Source organism: Triticum dicoccoides, chromosome 2B (assembly GCF_002162155.2).
Source record: "Triticum dicoccoides isolate Atlit2015 ecotype Zavitan chromosome 2B, WEW_v2.0, whole genome shotgun sequence".
Classification (NCBI taxonomy): Eukaryota; Viridiplantae; Streptophyta; class Magnoliopsida; order Poales; family Poaceae; genus Triticum; species Triticum dicoccoides.
The window spans coordinates 450170470-450187092 of record NC_041383.1 but is presented as its reverse complement, the minus strand read 5'-3'; the positions used below and the strand labels follow the sequence as shown (position 1 = coordinate 450187092).

At 41.3% G+C, this 16623-nt stretch overlaps 1 long non-coding RNA gene across 3 annotated transcripts; it reads left to right on the top strand.

Moving 5' to 3' along the window:
* The first annotated feature begins 11483 nt into the window (after window positions 1-11483).
* LOC119364140 lies at window positions 11484-16383 on the top strand. Of its 3 annotated transcripts, none has more exons than XR_005174701.1 (3): window positions 11484-12000; window positions 15228-15333; window positions 15734-16383. It is a non-coding gene; the product is annotated as an uncharacterized LOC119364140 (long non-coding RNA). The 3 variants fall into 3 exon arrangements; XR_005174700.1 differs by having other exon boundaries at window positions 11484-12022; XR_005174702.1 differs by having other exon boundaries at window positions 11484-12022; window positions 15228-15386.
* The last annotated feature ends 240 nt before the right edge of the window (window positions 16384-16623 follow it).

Here is a 16623-nt window from a genome sequence, read left to right as displayed (position 1 = left end):
TTGCGTCCTATCAAATCCTAGCGCGCAACAATGCGGTAGCTTGAGGCCGAGCAGGAGGGGAGGGGGGGTCGGGACCCCCCCTCCCCTCCCCTGCGAGGCCGAGACAGGAACGAGCCGGAGCAGGCGACGACGCGGCGTGCCGGGTCGTCGCATGCGGAGGCGAGTCCGTCACATCCGTGACCCCACTATCTATCTTAGGGTTTTTAGGGTTTAGGGTGCGTGCGGTGGGGGGGTGGAAACAGAATAACCGCATTGCGTCCTGTCAAATCCTAGCGCGCAGCAATGCGGTAGCGCGAGGTCGAGCAGAGGTAGAGGGGGGGTCGGGACCCCCCTCCCCTCCCCCTGCGAGGCTGAGACGGGAACGAGCCGGAGCAGGCGAAGACGCGGCGAGCCGCGTCGTCGCATGCGGAGGCGAGTCCGTCACATCCGTGACCCCACTATCTATCTTAGGGTTTTTAGGGTTAGATATGAACTTCATCTGTTTTTGTACTTGAACTTCTTCTTTTTGTTTCTTTATGGTTTATTTATTCTTATTGCTTTACTTCTTTTATTAGAGTACTTGAACTTCTGTTCTTTATTTTTTGAACTTCTTTTCTCTTGTTTTTTAGGGGCATATTTATGTATGTATGTTTCTTCCTTTAGTAGTGTATTTTGCCATCTATTTTTGGTTTTGAGGATATCAGCTTTGCTGTTTTTGTGATCTTATCTCGTCATAATAGATGCATTCAAATGGTGCATTTATTTTATCTACACATGTATTTACTATTTTAGCTGTTGGGGGGGGGGGTAAACTGTAAATTTGGTGTAGCTGCAAGTCCCACGACAGATAGGCATTAACTGACCTTCTCCCTCGCCACCACCTATCAGAAAATTCCTCTCCCTCTGTCGCTCGCTCTCTCTTCCCTCTCCGTCACTCCGCTGCCTCCTTCAACTGCTACTCCCCCCGATTTCTCCGCCCCTGTCCCGTGCGCTCGCGAGTGGAGTAACCGGCGCACTCCCCCGCTCCTATTACTCCCCCGCCCCGCGCTCTCCCTCGCCCAACCCACTCTCCTCTGCTCTAAAGCGAGGGCGGCAACTGCTTGCGCGTGGCATTGTGGGGAGTGAAGAACCACCGCGGATTCGTTCTTGGAGAGGTACAAACGCTGTGCCCCGCCCCCTCCCCCCTAATGCTTGTATTCACTTTCGCCAGATCTGTGGAGGCCTGCCCTGTTTGCTCTGTTTGCTCTCGCATCCGCCTCCTACCCCCTTTTTCTGATGGTTTGGTGGGACATTAGGTAGGGTTCTTGGGCGTGTGGTGGTTGGAATGCATTCCCCCGCGGCCAGATTTGTTTGTGATATGCTTGTGTGTGGATTTTCATTTCCCCTTTGTTGATTTTAGCAGTCAGGTGCATGTCAGAGAGGTTGTGGTGTGATTGTTGATGCTAGATCTGTTGTATCTAATGGCAATAGTGCTGTGGATTTGGAGGTCTAAATTATGTTTGGGACATTGTAGTTAGTTTCTGGATACGTTTTTTGTTGTGCTTGCCTATATGTGCTACTGTCATCTATTTCATACTTGTTGGTTCTAGTTGTTTGTAGTTGGTTCTAGTTGTTTGTAGTTGGTTCTAGTGTTTGATTCAGTTTCCTTTTTTGCATTTTGTTGTATGTTTTTGAACTTGCTAACTATATGGAATTAATCTTCTGTGTTTACAGGTTGTTCTAGTGTTTGGAGTTGCATTCATCGAGGTGGTTGTGTTGTCATGGCTTCAAAATCATCTCCGGGTATCTTAATGTAGTTGTATCTTTTATTTAAATAGTAGTATTGTTATATGTGTTTGCCCATATCTTCATTTGGTATTTATGTTGGACTGCCAGTCTTAGTAGTGTGACTTCTAACAACTTTTGTGTGTATGCATTTTTACACATAGTTTATGTGTGTGCCATTTCATATTTAAAGTGTATATCTTTGTTTTTTGTTTTCTTGTTATCATGTTCATGGTATTGATATTTAGTTTGCCTGTGAAATACTATTTGTGGTCATGCTACGTCTTTTTTATGTGCTATTTGCTTGGGTCACGTAGTTGAACTTCTGGTTTTTATTATTGTTCTGATTGTGATGAAATTTGGTTGATCTTTTGTTATGCACATTTTGTTTTACTGCTTTGTTATGTATCGTTGAACTTCTGGACATTCATGATGTATGTAGTAGCACCTCTGGTGTAGATTGTTTTTATGTTTAGTTTGTAGATTTTTTAGTTTGTTTTTTGTGTTTACTGCTTTGTTAGGTATTGTTGAACTTCTGGGTATTGGACATTGTTGTAAAAGTAGAAGTCCTTTTGGTGTAGGATTGCGGATTAGAACTCAGCTGCCTTTTTACTTGCATTTTTTGTAGTTGGTGATGAGTTGAATAGTTCTAAAAAAATGCCTGCGATCAAGATGGAGCTTCAGAGGTTAATATTGATGCTCCAATATCTGATGCGGCTAAATCACCCATTATCCCTTTGACTGTGATTGCCGAGGTTGCTTTGATCCTTGAGAATTTTTCAACCCTTGAGGATCTTGCTTCTGTAGCTCTTGCTTCACCTAGTATGTGAAACGCCTTTTCTTTTCATTTTAAAGTTTTGAGGCGTGTTTTTGTAGTTTATTCATGTTGTTTGTTTTTGTTTTTGTTCCTGACTTTTTTTTTTATTTTTTGCTTCAATTTTTTGTGTTCTTTTGCAGATGTGTCCACAGAGGAGGAAGCTTTGAACACCACCAACGATGTTGTATCTGATTTGGGTTTATCAGAAACCCCTGCTGCTGCTGAGGAGGAGGCTCCATCAGTCAAAGGTTGTGATTCCGTTCAGGATCCTTTGTGCTCTCTTCAGATGTCAGAGACGCAGTCGCAGTGTGTTGATGGCACTGAACCTGTCACGCAAGCCGAGGATGTGCCTCTTCAGCTTCTCCTGGAGGACCAACGTAAGAGGAAGCAGCAAGAAGATTTTGACAAGAAGAGGGCGGACCGCCTTGAGAAAGGTTCTGATGTTCCTGGATCTATTCGTGCGGCTCAGGTCACTGTTGAGGAAGACGTGCCGTGTGGTAGTGATGGCACTGTTGTCCCTGTTAAGAAGAAAATCAAGAAGACTGCTGCGAGGAAGCTAGTAGTTGGTGCAGTTACTCCTCGGAAGAGCCCACGTGTTTCAAGGCCTGCAGAAGTTGTTGAAGATGAAGGGTTAGGCCTTGGTGGTACGCCACGCCGTAGTCCTCGTGTGCTTGCCACTGCCGCGCCTACACCTTCTCCGCTTGGTGCTGGTGCATCTGGTAAGGGGAAGAAATGCGGCGTGAAGTGCAAGGTTCCACATGCAAAGGTCAACAAGGGTGTGAAGAACCATTCTCGTGTTAATCCAGAAGACAAGGATGATGCTGATTTCAATGCTGATGATGAGGACGACGTCGATGATGATGCTGCCGCTAATTAGGTATTAATGTCCCGTGTTTACTGTTTTTTAGAGCATTTGTCGCTATTGCTGTAGTTTTATTGTTTTTAGCACTGCCTTGGCGTACATAGCTGACCTTCTGCTCCATCTCCATATAGACGAATAAATTAGCCGGCGTGCTTTGCTTTTACGGTATTACTGCCTTTGTGTACATAGTTGGACTTCTGGGTATATACATGAAGAAATTAGATTAACTGTGTTGGTATACATGTTTGATTACTACCTTAGTGTATATGGTTGAACTTCTGCTTTTTAAATTTCCAACATTTTTGAAAGCATGTTAACTAGTGTTCATACATGGTTGTACTGCCTATGTTGACATAGTTGGACTTCTGAGATATATGTTTGATTACTGCCTTTGTATACATGGTTGAACTTCTGCTTTGTAAATTTCCAACAATTTGAAAGCATGTTAACTTCTGGTCATACATGGTTGTACTGCCTATGTGACATAGTTGGACTTCTGGTATTCATTTTTTATTACTGCCTTATTGTACATGGTTGAACTTCTGCTATGTAAATTTCCAACATTTTGTTAGCATGTTAACTTCTGGTCATACATGGCTGTACTACCTATTTAGACATAGGTGGACTTCTGAAATGTACTGAGTGTGTAATTTTGTAGGCACTAGTGGAATTTTGGTGTAGCTTGTGTATCTCATTGTGTATCTCATTTTTTCTAGTATCAGCTTGTGGAGCGGCCTGAGAGGAGGAAGAGAGGATGCAAAGGGCCCGAAGAAGGTGGCCAAGGAGGAGGTGAGGCGGCCTGAAAGGAGGAAGAGAGGATGCAAACGTTTTAACAAGACGGTTCGCTGCTCACTAGGAGAGGTGAAGATGTGTGCGAAAATGCTACAACTTAGGCACAAGATGAGGGTTATCAAGGCTGGTTTGTTTGTGTGTTTGACATGAAGGTTGATTCCAACATTTCTCGTCCTTTGATGGGCAACATCTACATGAGGATTGACCCTGCAACCATGGTTCTGGACATGGGTGAGGCGAACAAGGTTCTGCGTATTACAAGTGATGCTATTCACCATCTGTTTGGATTCCCTCAAGGTAATCGTACCCCTCCTAGGCCTTCGAGTGATGGGTTTGATGACGCTGTTATGAGGTTGAAGGGCAAGCTTGGGTACGCTAGGAGTGACGACATCAAGACAAAGGATCTGTGGAATATCCTCGCGGATCTTGTGAATGATGAGACGAAGGATGATCTTGCTCTGCAGGTGTTTTACCTGATTGTTTTCATGAAGGTGGTTATCCCTGGAACATCTACATGAGTGTCCAGGGAGGCAGCAATGGCTGAGAATCTTGTTTGAGGATATGGCAGATATGGACTACTGCCAGTTGGTTGTTGATGACCTTTGAAGTGCTATTATTAGGTATCAGCAAGGTACCAGCAGAGGAAAAGCTGTCACAGGCTGTGCCATCGCGCCGCTTCTTATGTACCTGGACTGCCTTATCATTGGCAACACGCCTAATGTTGACTTGAGGACGCCTCGCATCAATTACATGGATCTGGCCAAGCTTCTTGAGCTCACTGCGGCTGACTTGGTCAGGAAAGGTGATGACGACCTAGCCAACTGGGTGTTTGGGAGACTACCTGTGAGTGTTTCTTCTTTTTTGTGTAGTTAGTACTGCCTTTTGTGTGCATGGTTGAACTTCTGCTATGTACATAGATGACCTTCTGGTTCATATAGACGAGGGTAAATTAGCTAAACTGCTTGGCTTATATGGTATTACTGCCTTTGTGTACATATGTGAACTTCTGGATATATTCATATGAAATAAGCTAAACTTTGTTGTTGCACATGCATGGTTGAACTTCTGCTATGTAAATTTCCAACATTTTTGAAAGCATGTTAACTTCTGGTCATACATTGTTGTACTGCCTATGTAGACATAGTTGGACTTCTGAAATGTACTGCGTGTGTAGGCATTATTGGAATTTTTGGTGTAGTTTGTGTATCTGATTGTTCCGCCTTTTTTTCCTTGTCATTGTCTTTTTTTTAGTATCAGCTTGTGGTACTAACTTGAACTTCTGCTACTGTCTTCTGTATTTTTGCTTCCACGTTCTTTCATTTGTTCTGCGACGTGTTGATTTTTGTTTTCATATATGAAGTGGAAGACACAGGCTGAGGTTATGTTCTTTAGGGTCATCGAATGCCCTGTTCTTACTATGCCTCGTGCCGCCGGCCAAGGTAGTGGAAGTTCTCTAAGATTTGAATTCTCGCGGGATGTTAACACTGGTGCCCCCCTGTAGATCCAGGAGGTTCTTCTGCCCGTGTGAGTGCTGCAGGTGGCGTTTCTTCTGAGGGTTTGTTCGATGCTGCGAATATTTCCCTTTCTAGGATTGATGGACTTCTGGAAACTGTTTGTGGAGAGATGGCTCGTGTTCCGACAACGGTTGAGCGCCTTAGTCGCATGGATGGTATTCTTCCTCCCGGCCATGGTTTTGATGCTGAGTCTTCAAAGGAGCTTTTGTCGATTGAAGCTAAATATCTTGCTGAGCTTCGTGAGAGCACTTCCCACCTCCGGGCTAGTTTTGTGCTGTTTAAGGAAATGCAGGACGCCCGATGCAGGCCTTTTGAAGATGAGGCGAGTGTTGTTTTGAGAGAGATTCAGAGGCAGGATCCCGTTCATTTGGGTCGTGAAGGAGGCCATGTGGAGCGTACCGAAGAGGTTTGTTTATGTTGGCTTTTGATATTTCTTTTGCACTAGTGTTCATTGTTAGCTTTGAGTTATTACTGTTATGCAGTTATAGGGTGACCTTCTCTGTTTATAGGACCTGAACTTCAAGTGCTTCAGCACCTGAACTTCTATGACTTTGATGACTGGCCCTTTTTGTTCCTTTTTGTATCTTATGGTAGTTTGGTATGTTATCTGCTATGTTTACTGTATTTGGACTTCCATGATGTGTCAGTTGTGATAGCTGACCTTCTCAGATTATGTAACGTGAACTTCTGCTGATTAGGTATTTGTTTTCTACATGATTATTTTCTAGTCTTTTTTCTTTTTGGTACTAGTGTTTCCTAGGTGACCTTCTCTGTTTATAGGACATGAACTTCAAGTGCTTCTGCACTTGAACTTCTATGACTTTTGATGACTTTCCCTTTTTGTCTTCTTTTGTATCTTAATGGTAGTTTGATATCTAGTCTGCTATGTTTACTGTATTTGGACTTCCATTATGTGCCAGTTGTGATACCTGACCTTCTCTGATTATGTAACGTGAACTTTTTGCTGATTAGGTATTTGTTTTCTACATGATTATTTTTCTAGGCTGTTGATGATGGTGCTGGGGTTAGGGAGGATGTTTTACCTGTGCATGAAGATGATCCTGTGCATGAAGCTGCCCCTGTGCATGATCCTTGCCCCTCTAGTGATGTATTAGTTGATGAGGTTCATGGCAGTGAAAATAAGGTGCCATTTTTTCTTGTCCATTTGTCTTGTTGCCCCTGAGACGGACTTGCTGCCCTTGTGCATGAGGTTCAGTCAGCCCTTTGTAATGACTTTTTGTTTCTTTTTGGACCAGCAGAATGATGATGTTAGTGTTGCTCCAGAGAAGGCTGCAGACATGTCCGTCTCAGGCACCGACTACTCCGACGGGGTGGTCCTGACTGAACCTCAGTCGTTTGTTGGCGCTGAGGTTCCTGATGGTGAGCAGGGCAAGACAACTGGAGACATTATTTTGGAGAAAGATCATGTTGAGTCTGTTGTACAAACTGGTGGTAGTACTGCTGCAAGCCCAGAGAAGTATCCTGCAATAGAGCCATCAGTTGATGTTGATGCTGTACAAACTAGTGGTAGTACTGCTGCAAGCCCGGAGAAGTCTCCTGCAGCAGAGCCATCAGTTGATGTTGATGCTGCACAGGCACAACCAAATGTTTTTCCTGTTTCAGATTCTCCGGTTGCTACAGCTGCTGCTGGTGTCCTTCCCGACGACGCTGCAACGTCTACTGGAGACGACGATGAAGATACCGAAAGCGATAGCTATGGAGAGGAGGTTGATCATTCCAGTGCTGCCACTGGTCTAGGCAAGGATCCATGAAGAGAGGAGCATGCTTCTCTCTTCTTTCCCCATCCCCTCCCCTCTTTGTTGTTTGGTTTTAGTCCATGATATCCCCTGTGAACTGCCTGTGTGGTCTAAGTTGAACTTCTGGTTTTGTTGTTTGTCGTGTGGGTTGTAAAGAATGTTAAGTGAACCTGTTTTTCTATGTGTGTGGAGGTTTGTAATGCATGTGTTGTGATGTCTATGATGCAGTGGTTTTATCCTTTCTGGTGTAGCATCTGAGATGTGCTTATGTTTTTGAATGTTTGTGCTTGAATGTTGGTCTTAATTGATACTGTCGTGAATCTATGTGCTTTGAGTTTTGCTGTTAATTGCTATTTTCTTTTTGGTGAGCAGATAGCGACCTTGCTGTCATCCGAAAGAAGGTTGATGACTTTTATTACAGTGTAACTAGGCTTAGGAATGATCGTTCCAAGAGGTGAGTACAGCTGCTCAATATTTACATCATCCATGTGCCCCCTGTGAATTGCTTGTCGTTTCTTACCTGAATTTCCCAACTATATGTACCTGAACTTCTTGTTTTTTACTTATCTGGTGCTGAACTTCTGGCCTCTTTTGTACTGTACTGCCTGTTTGTGATATAGCTGAAGTTTTGTGCTAACATGTGTTATGAACTTCTTGAGTTTCCTGATGCTGAACTTCTTTTACTTTCTGTTCGCTTGTTTTAGATCAATGATTATGTTCCAAAACAAGGAGTGTGAAGCTTTTGTTGAAGATGTCGCAATATCTTTTGGTCCTCGCGGAATGCTTCGGTCTAATGTGGCTGAGTGTGCACTCTACTGTCTACTTGTGAAGTACCAGGGATCAGACAAACTCATCCTGCCGTATTGGGTTTGTGTAAGTCAACCATACAGTGATTTCTTTTCCGTTTTTTTCCTTACCATTTTTTTAGTTAAAACTTGTTTGTCTCGTTTTTGTATTTTTTCATATGTTGGTGTTGCCTGCATTATTTTAGGACAAGATTTTTAGAGGTCAATTTGATTCCCGTGTGAGGAAGTACTTCATGGCGAGTGGTCCAGATAGCATGGATGCACATGATTCGGTATGCAATATCTTGTTCTTTGCCTCTGTATTAGTTTTGCAGTGCGATCCACTGTGTTAATATTTGTTTTTTTCTTTTGTATCATTCTGATATTAATTCTCATTTTTTAATGATTCATGTGTTTATGATTCTTCAGGTTGTTTTCCCTACTTTTGACCCGCCTGAGGTTCCTGCTTCCATGGGTGGTGTCGGTCATTGGGTGTCAGTATTCCTTGACCTGAAGAATTCAAGGTTCTAGCTTCTCGATTCCTACTATGGACCAAAAGATGAATGTGCGGTACTCCTGTTTCGGCGGATGACCTACAACATTAAGAGGCTTTGGAAGGATGCCAGCAACGACAGGGAGACACCCTTCAGTCCAGTTAGCATCGACAATTTCCCTCTGGATTGGATTGATGTCCCCCAGCAGCAAAACAAGTATGAGTTCCACTTTTTCTCTTTTATCACATCTGTTTAACTGTAGTTGTACTTAAGCTGCGACGTGTTTAATTCGTTGGCTTTCTTTTTCTGTTCTAACACTATTCTTTTTACTTCGTTTGATGGCAGTATCGACTGCGGATTCTTCATGCTTACGAATGTTAATTCGTATCATGACGGGGTTCTTGCAAATTATTCCCATGAGAATATCGGGGATATCAGGAAGACGTGGCTGTACTCAATCGCTTCTTCTAACCTGTTTGAGACAGACTTCCAATCTCTGTTTGGCTACTACACATGTAAGTATTTGGAAGTTGGACTGCTTACCTGCACTGCATCTTTTATTCTACCTGAACTTCATATTTTTTCTCTCAAACTTGGACTTCTGCTTGAGATCTGGCTGGGCTGTTGGTTTCGGAAGGAGAGGAGCATTTTCTTTGTACATGAACTTCATTTCTATCTTTTTTAATTTTGCTTGTGTGTTTGGTTTCAGTAATTTCTGTCCTTCCATTGCTTAAATGGACATGAGCATTTTTTTTCTAATTGAACTTTCAGAGATGATGCCTTTCTATGGTTTTTGTTAGCTGTAATTGAATGATTTCGAGTTCATCGGTTTATTTTGAACTGTGCCTCTGGTTGTGCCTGACCTTCATTTAGTTTTTTACTGCAACTAATTTTTTTAGGTCAGCTTGAGTAGTAATCATGTCATCTTTTATTAGTTGGACTGCACATTGTGATGTTCCTGGACTTCAGTTGTTTATTAATGGTGATGTTTTCTCTTCTTTTTTTCTTTGACAATGGATCCGTTGGAGTTGACCGATTACCACTACTCATTCCTCGGGTCACAGGAATACCAGCTGTACAGCTCCGATAGAAGATGATAGACCTCGGACCCTCATTCCTTCCAAGTTGGGGGAGCAAGCTGGCGGTATTCGTGGTACTCCAAAAACCCCATGCTACAGGAAGGCTGATGCAGTCGAAGCAGTCGAAGCAGAAGTGATTTCGTCCGATGATGATTTTGAGAAGATTGCTTACCCGAAGAATGCTAAACGTGCTGCTGGAACTGTTGCTGGTAGAGGTGGGAAGAATGTTGTGATGACCAGGAGGAAACCGGCAGTTGAGTCTAGGAACATAACTACCTCCAAGCAAGCATCAAGATTGCCTTTGAAGTGGCGTTCTCCTATCGCTCCCCTGAAAAAATACAGTTACCCTCATCTATCCGAGGCCCGGAAGTTGAAACAGTATGTGCTGAGTAAAGACGGTCTAGAGAAGTATTCTGGGTGAGTTACCCTCTTTCTGTCGTCCCCTTGCCTTGGAGTTGTAGTATCTGAACTTCTGTTGTTGTATTGTCTGAACTGCCGTTGTTGTAGTATATGAACTTCTGTTTTATGTCTCCTCTTGCCTTTTGAGTTATAGTGTCTGGACTTCTGTTTTGTTGTTGTATCTGAACTTCTAATATATTTTTTACCATCCTTTTGTATTCTGCAGGACAAGCTACTGCATGTTTACCATCCCTGGGAATGTGATTGACCTCACAGGAGATTTCCTTTATAGGCTTTTCGGTGAAGGGCAACAGATGGAAGGAGACATAATGGATTATCTCATATATTTGTGGAAGGGTAACCCAGAGACCTCTGAGATATTCTCTAATCCTGACAGGGTTGTACTTAGTCCCTACTTCATACAGGTTTTAGTTCTTTGCACCCCTATCTCCTTTTTTTGCCTTAGTTTTGTTGTAGTGGCATCTGTGAGGTGTTTTAATTGTGTTTTGGTGAATGCATAGTACTGCCAAGAGTATGATTTCTACGCCGCAACAGTTCCAAAGTTCGATGCAAAAAATTCAGCTAAACTCCTCCCAATGTTTGTTCGCAAGGAAGAAGACCTTCTTAATGTAAAGCTGGTTAGTTTTTCATAAATCTTGCTTTTTTCTTAACTAGCAAAGTGGCCCGCACATACGTGCGGGCTAGTATGGTTAAAAGTTTGTTTAAAAGAAGAAAATATTTAGTTCTTTTGTCGGTTGATTGTGAAGTGGGTTTTTCAGCATAAGAGGAATTCTCCTTTCGTGTTTCAGAAAATACCAAGAGGGTGTGTTCGCGTGGAATAGTTCAGGAGTAACGTGTGGCTGGGCGATCTTGTTTTCATTGTGGGTATGGCTTGTCATGAAATGTCAGCTTATTTGGACCAACGGACACATCATACCGTAATAATTTCGTTCATGTTGAATATATGTATGATATTTTTGCGGAGAGTCTCATATTCTTAAATTTGATTCCAATATGACGCATCAGTATATGTGAGGGATTTTTAGTCATATGAATAGTGTACTGAATGTTTGTACGGAAAATTATGTAATTTGGGCTAAACACACGTATATGCACTATGTACTTAAAAGTTTTTTGTGCTTGTATGATGTGATTAGTTTGGTTTAGCCCAACACGCTTAAGCAGATGCACACCACTGCTCACACACCTTCTCTCTCACTCTACGCTTAAAAAAAGAATATTTCTCACTCACACACACCTTCACACTCTCACATTTTTCTCTTGCCTGATGCCCCGATCCCCTTTCTTCTTTCCTTGTTCAATCCGCTCACTCCAAAATTGCTGCCACCGGATGAGCCGTCCCAATAGTTTTCCCTCTTGATTTGTTGCCTTGAGCCTGCTCCTGCTCAGCTGCAGGCATCCCCGCAGCTCAACTCGTTGTTGCGGCCCCAGCCCACATGGGTGACTGTCTACGGCGGCTTGTCTCCTGGGCCGGTAAACAGCGATGGATGTGTAGCAGGGTCCGAGGAGCATCTGCGGAAGGGAGGAGGCGAGATCGTCGATCTTCATGGTGTCGTTTCCCTCGGCGTCCGTGCAGGTGATGTGGGCATGGATCTCGTCTCCCGCAGCCAGCATGGATCCAGCTTGAGTATGAGGATGCTGGCGACGTTGTCTTCCCCAAGCGCCGAGCTATCCGCATCGTCGTTGTTCACACTCAAGGCAGCCCAACACCAACACATCATCAACATCCTCCACAGCGTCAGTATTCTTAGACCTACAGGTCCCTCTTTTTTGCTTTTCCTGTCTTATCTTTTTTTTTGCTTAACCTTTCCTCAGTGTGTATGATTGTATACCAATATAATATAATTGAGGTACTACCTGTTAGTTAATAATCTTAATTTTCTTCTGTACCCTCCAATTTTTTCTAGGCTTTGCGACTGGCATAGGTAGTGTTAGGCTGCCGTACCCCCATTCATATTCAACAAATTTAGTAGTATAATCACTGTATTGAGTTGGTATAGTTTAGTAGTATTTCACAAAGACAAATTAATTTTTAATAATTGAATAGTCAAATAGGTCTGACCGAATTGTACATGTACAAAATATAATGATAGACGAATGCCCTGACTATTGGGTTGTACTCCATCATATGTCGATGCTTGGTATTTATTAACTATTTTCATCATATGGATCTGGATGCACATTCCCAGTACTTCTGCAGAGTAGTAGAACATATCCGTCCTTCCATACCATGTTTAAATCTCTGATTGTGTCAGTCCTCTCTCAAATCCTCACTTGCATATTTTTTACTTGTCTTCTTGTGTCTCTCTTCTTCCTATGCAATATCATAAATTTAACTATTATTTATGAATTTTGTATCTTCAAATGTAACAGTGATCCATAATACTAAAAATCATTGAATAATGTAGATGAAAGTATTTTATTGTTCACTAAAATTTCCAAGCACATAGCATACATACACCAGTATGCTAGTTTTTCTAGTAAATTAATTGGCTTAAGAGGTGCATATAAACTTGCAAGCAGAGAACATACATGCACATGTATGCTAGATTTGCTAGTAAATTAATTGGTTTCAGAGGTGCATCTGAGACATAGTACTACCAGACTGCCAGTGCATCCCCAATTGATAAAGAATACAAAGTCAGTGGTTAAATGATATTACCTCACCATTAGTATCTTGGATGGTTGACTCGCGAATCATCATTTGAATCACTGATACATCATTTTCTTCCTCTTCAAACTATGAGATAGCATACCATAATTTAGAACATAAAATAGAACACTTGGGTTTATCTTGAAAACAATATATTATGTTGAAAGTATACACTTTTCACCTCATTGTTGAATTTCTTTTATTTGATAACTCCTTTGAATTTCTTGTTGCTAGGACTTTTGACATGTGTACAGTTTTCTTTAGTCTTTATCTGATTCATCTTCTACTGTGATTACAGCTAAATCTGTAGATTGAATGTTGGGTACTTCCTTTTCATATTGATTTCAACAGAATACCTCCTCATTGTGTAGTTTGCTTTTTTGCTCCAACTTTTTTTTTGTTATTTCAAAAAGCTTTTCCTTTCAAATCCTGTTTTTACATTGTTTTTTGTCTCTCTTTGTGTGTTCTCTGAAATAATTTTTTGACTCCACCTGCATGTTTATTTCTTATTTTTATCCTCAATAGAAGTTTCTTGTTAGATGATGTAGAGTTTTTCTTTTCAAGCACAATTTTCTTCTCACCTCTAGTTGCAATCTTGTAGGAACGATTGCTCTATAAAAAAATCATTTTTACATTATTAGAAAACATGTTTTTAATATCATTTAACAATAGGTTGTAAATAGTTAATGCATATACAGGGAGAAAATGTTTTGGGTGTATTGCCTCACATGAAGTTCTATTTTTTTAACAGCTTATTTGCTATTTCTAGATCAATCTTTCTCACATATTATTTTTAGATATTTTGCTTGACCGAGAAGTTTTTTGTTAGATAATGTAGATTCTTTCTTTCCAAACGTATTCTTCTTCTCACTTTCTCCTGCATTCTTGGAGTGGCTCTTGCCCTGTTAAAAGGAAATCTTGTTGGTGATACTTTTATGAAACTATTCCGTACTTATGATAATAAAACCGTTACTTAGTTGCAATCCTCATTATCTCACTTTTGAATAACAGAATTTGAAGAATCTTCTGTAACTTGGCTTTCCAGCATGCGTCATAAAGAACATACTCTCACATACTATAATGTGCACGAACATACCTATTCAACTATTTTGTTTAAATATCTGTCTCAAGCCTCTCATCAAGTTCAAAAGTGAAGCTCACTTTGAAATTTTCCATTCATACTTACAGTTTCCTTGAATTTAACTTTAGTTAGAATGTATATTTTACCATAAAGGCTTTGAATTGAATCCATCTTTCTTTAGCATGGTATGCACAAGTGTTGCCTAAAAGTCTCTTCGTAGCCTCATTAAACATCAGAATTATTGTTGTTATTGTATCATCGCTTACCTTGAGTTTAAGTAGGTACATAATGTGATAGTGTCACTGCTTACTGGTGGTGCTACTAAAAAATGGTACCAAAGATGCTCATCGTAGGACGGCATTTTCTGCTACTTCATGATGTGAATTTCAAATATAGTTATGATTTACCTTTCTTCTGGCAGAAAAGCAAAGTTTGCATTCCATGTACCACCAACCTTTTGTCTGTTATAATCTCATAAGTTTTTGCTTTCCTTGTGCACACAAATTCCTAATCGAAGTCAAGAGAAAACATATCAGAATAGATAAATTAACAAATTAGAGATGGTACGTATATTTCATGAGCAAGGTTATAGGCAAACCTTTGTTTTAAGACCAACATATAACAGTTCTATAATTTAATGCTTTTCCATACTCCCTAACATTGAAGGTCATGATTATGTAGATGGAGTACTTTTTAATTTTTGCTTCAATTTCTGGAGGTATAAAACTTAATATACTACCTGCAAATTAGTTGTGAGGATAGTGTTGATCACCTTGTGTAACAATCTTTAAGATCATGAGTGTGAGGATAGTGTTGATCACCTTGTGTTACAATCTTGAAGATCATGAGTGCCTCTAATCTGTAGCAGCTAGATTTGAATGTTTTTTTATGTGTATGTGAGTATGTCGATTAATAGGCGGGTAGTCATTCTACTGATCTTGTATGTACTGCTAGGAAAGATGAGTGATTAGTTACTTAATAATTACCTTGTTGGATTTCATATTTGATCCACCTTGTGAGTTAGCATGTCAAAACTCTTTAGATGAGCATTGCCTTGAGTATCGAAGTACCGTTGATCCATTATTCAATGTTCAGTAACAAATTCATCAATTTCATATACAAGAATCATGCAAATTATCCAAGTTTATGAAGTTGATACACACTGGAGGTAGTTTGATCTCTTATTTTGTGCACATTGTACTTACTGGGGGTGGTTTGATTGCTCGACAGAGCCGATAACAATCTAGGAGTGTCAACAGAGGATACTGGGGCGCTTGCAACTATCGGAGGAAGATGATGTCCAAGCGTCGATCGCTGGAGGAAGACGATGTTGAAGGTGGGTTCTGATGTGCAGCACGTGCTAAACCTGATTTGATGCTAGCTTGCACGGTTGGTTTTCTCGCCCTGGCACCATTGCTAAGCTAATTGCCAAAGCTCACAAAACACAACCTTGCCTTCTCGCTGTCTCACCTTTCCCCAATTGCTCAAGATAGCAACCACCGCTGGTAGTCGTTCTACTGATTTTGTATGTACTGCTATGAAAGATGCAAGATCAGTTACTTAATAGTTACCTTTTTGGATTGCATATTTGATCCACCTTGCGAGTTAGCATGTCAAACTCTTTAGATGAGCACTGCCTTGAGTATCGAAGTACTGTTGATCCACTGTTCAATGATATGTAACAAATTCATCAATGCCATATACAAGAATCATGCAAATTATGTAAATTTGTGCAGGTGATACGTTGGAGGTAGTTTGATCTCTTAGTATGTGCACATGGTACTTACTGGGAGTGGTGTGATTGCTTCACAGAGCCGATGACAATCGATGAGTGTCAACACAGGAGATTGTGGCGCTTGCAACTATTGGAGGAAGATGATGTCCATGTGTCGATCCCTGGAGGAAGATGATGCTGAAGGTGGGCTCTTAACATGTACCGCGTGCTGAACTTGATTTGATGCTAGCTCACACGTTTGGTTTTCTCGTGCTGCCACCATTGCTAACCTGATTGCAAAAGCTCATAAAACAGAACCTTGCCTTCTCGCGGTCTCACCTTGCCTTGATCGCTCAAGATAGCAAACATCGCCAACTTGGTACAACATATCTGTCTAAAGTTAGACTTTGTTCCCATGGTGTTGTTGCATCAAAAATTCAGATTGTCTATATCTTTCTTAACCCCACAGTTGTGATGCTTTAGTTGTAGTTACATGTGTTTCTGTAGAGGCATCCTTCCATTGATGTATAATTTCTTTAATGGCATCCTTCCATTGATGTATAATTGGAATAGTTATTGTGTTCATAGTTCTTTTGGCCGATGGCAGCTATCTATAGAGATTTTCTGAAAAGGAATATCCTAAGAGCTGGATCTTAACTGGCTATTCTTGCACATACATTTGACATAGTATTTTTGGCCGGTGGCAGCCATGTACAGAGCCGGATCGAATCAACCCATGAAACTGACATAGTATTTCTGGTCGGTGGCACCCATGTACAGAGTCGGCTCAAACCAACCCATGAAACCAATCGATCTGGACACACATGTGCAGCAAGTAGGTGGATTGACCTTTTAACATTGGTTGCAAACGCACATACCTAGGAATTGAATTGACAGAACCAATCTGTAGCT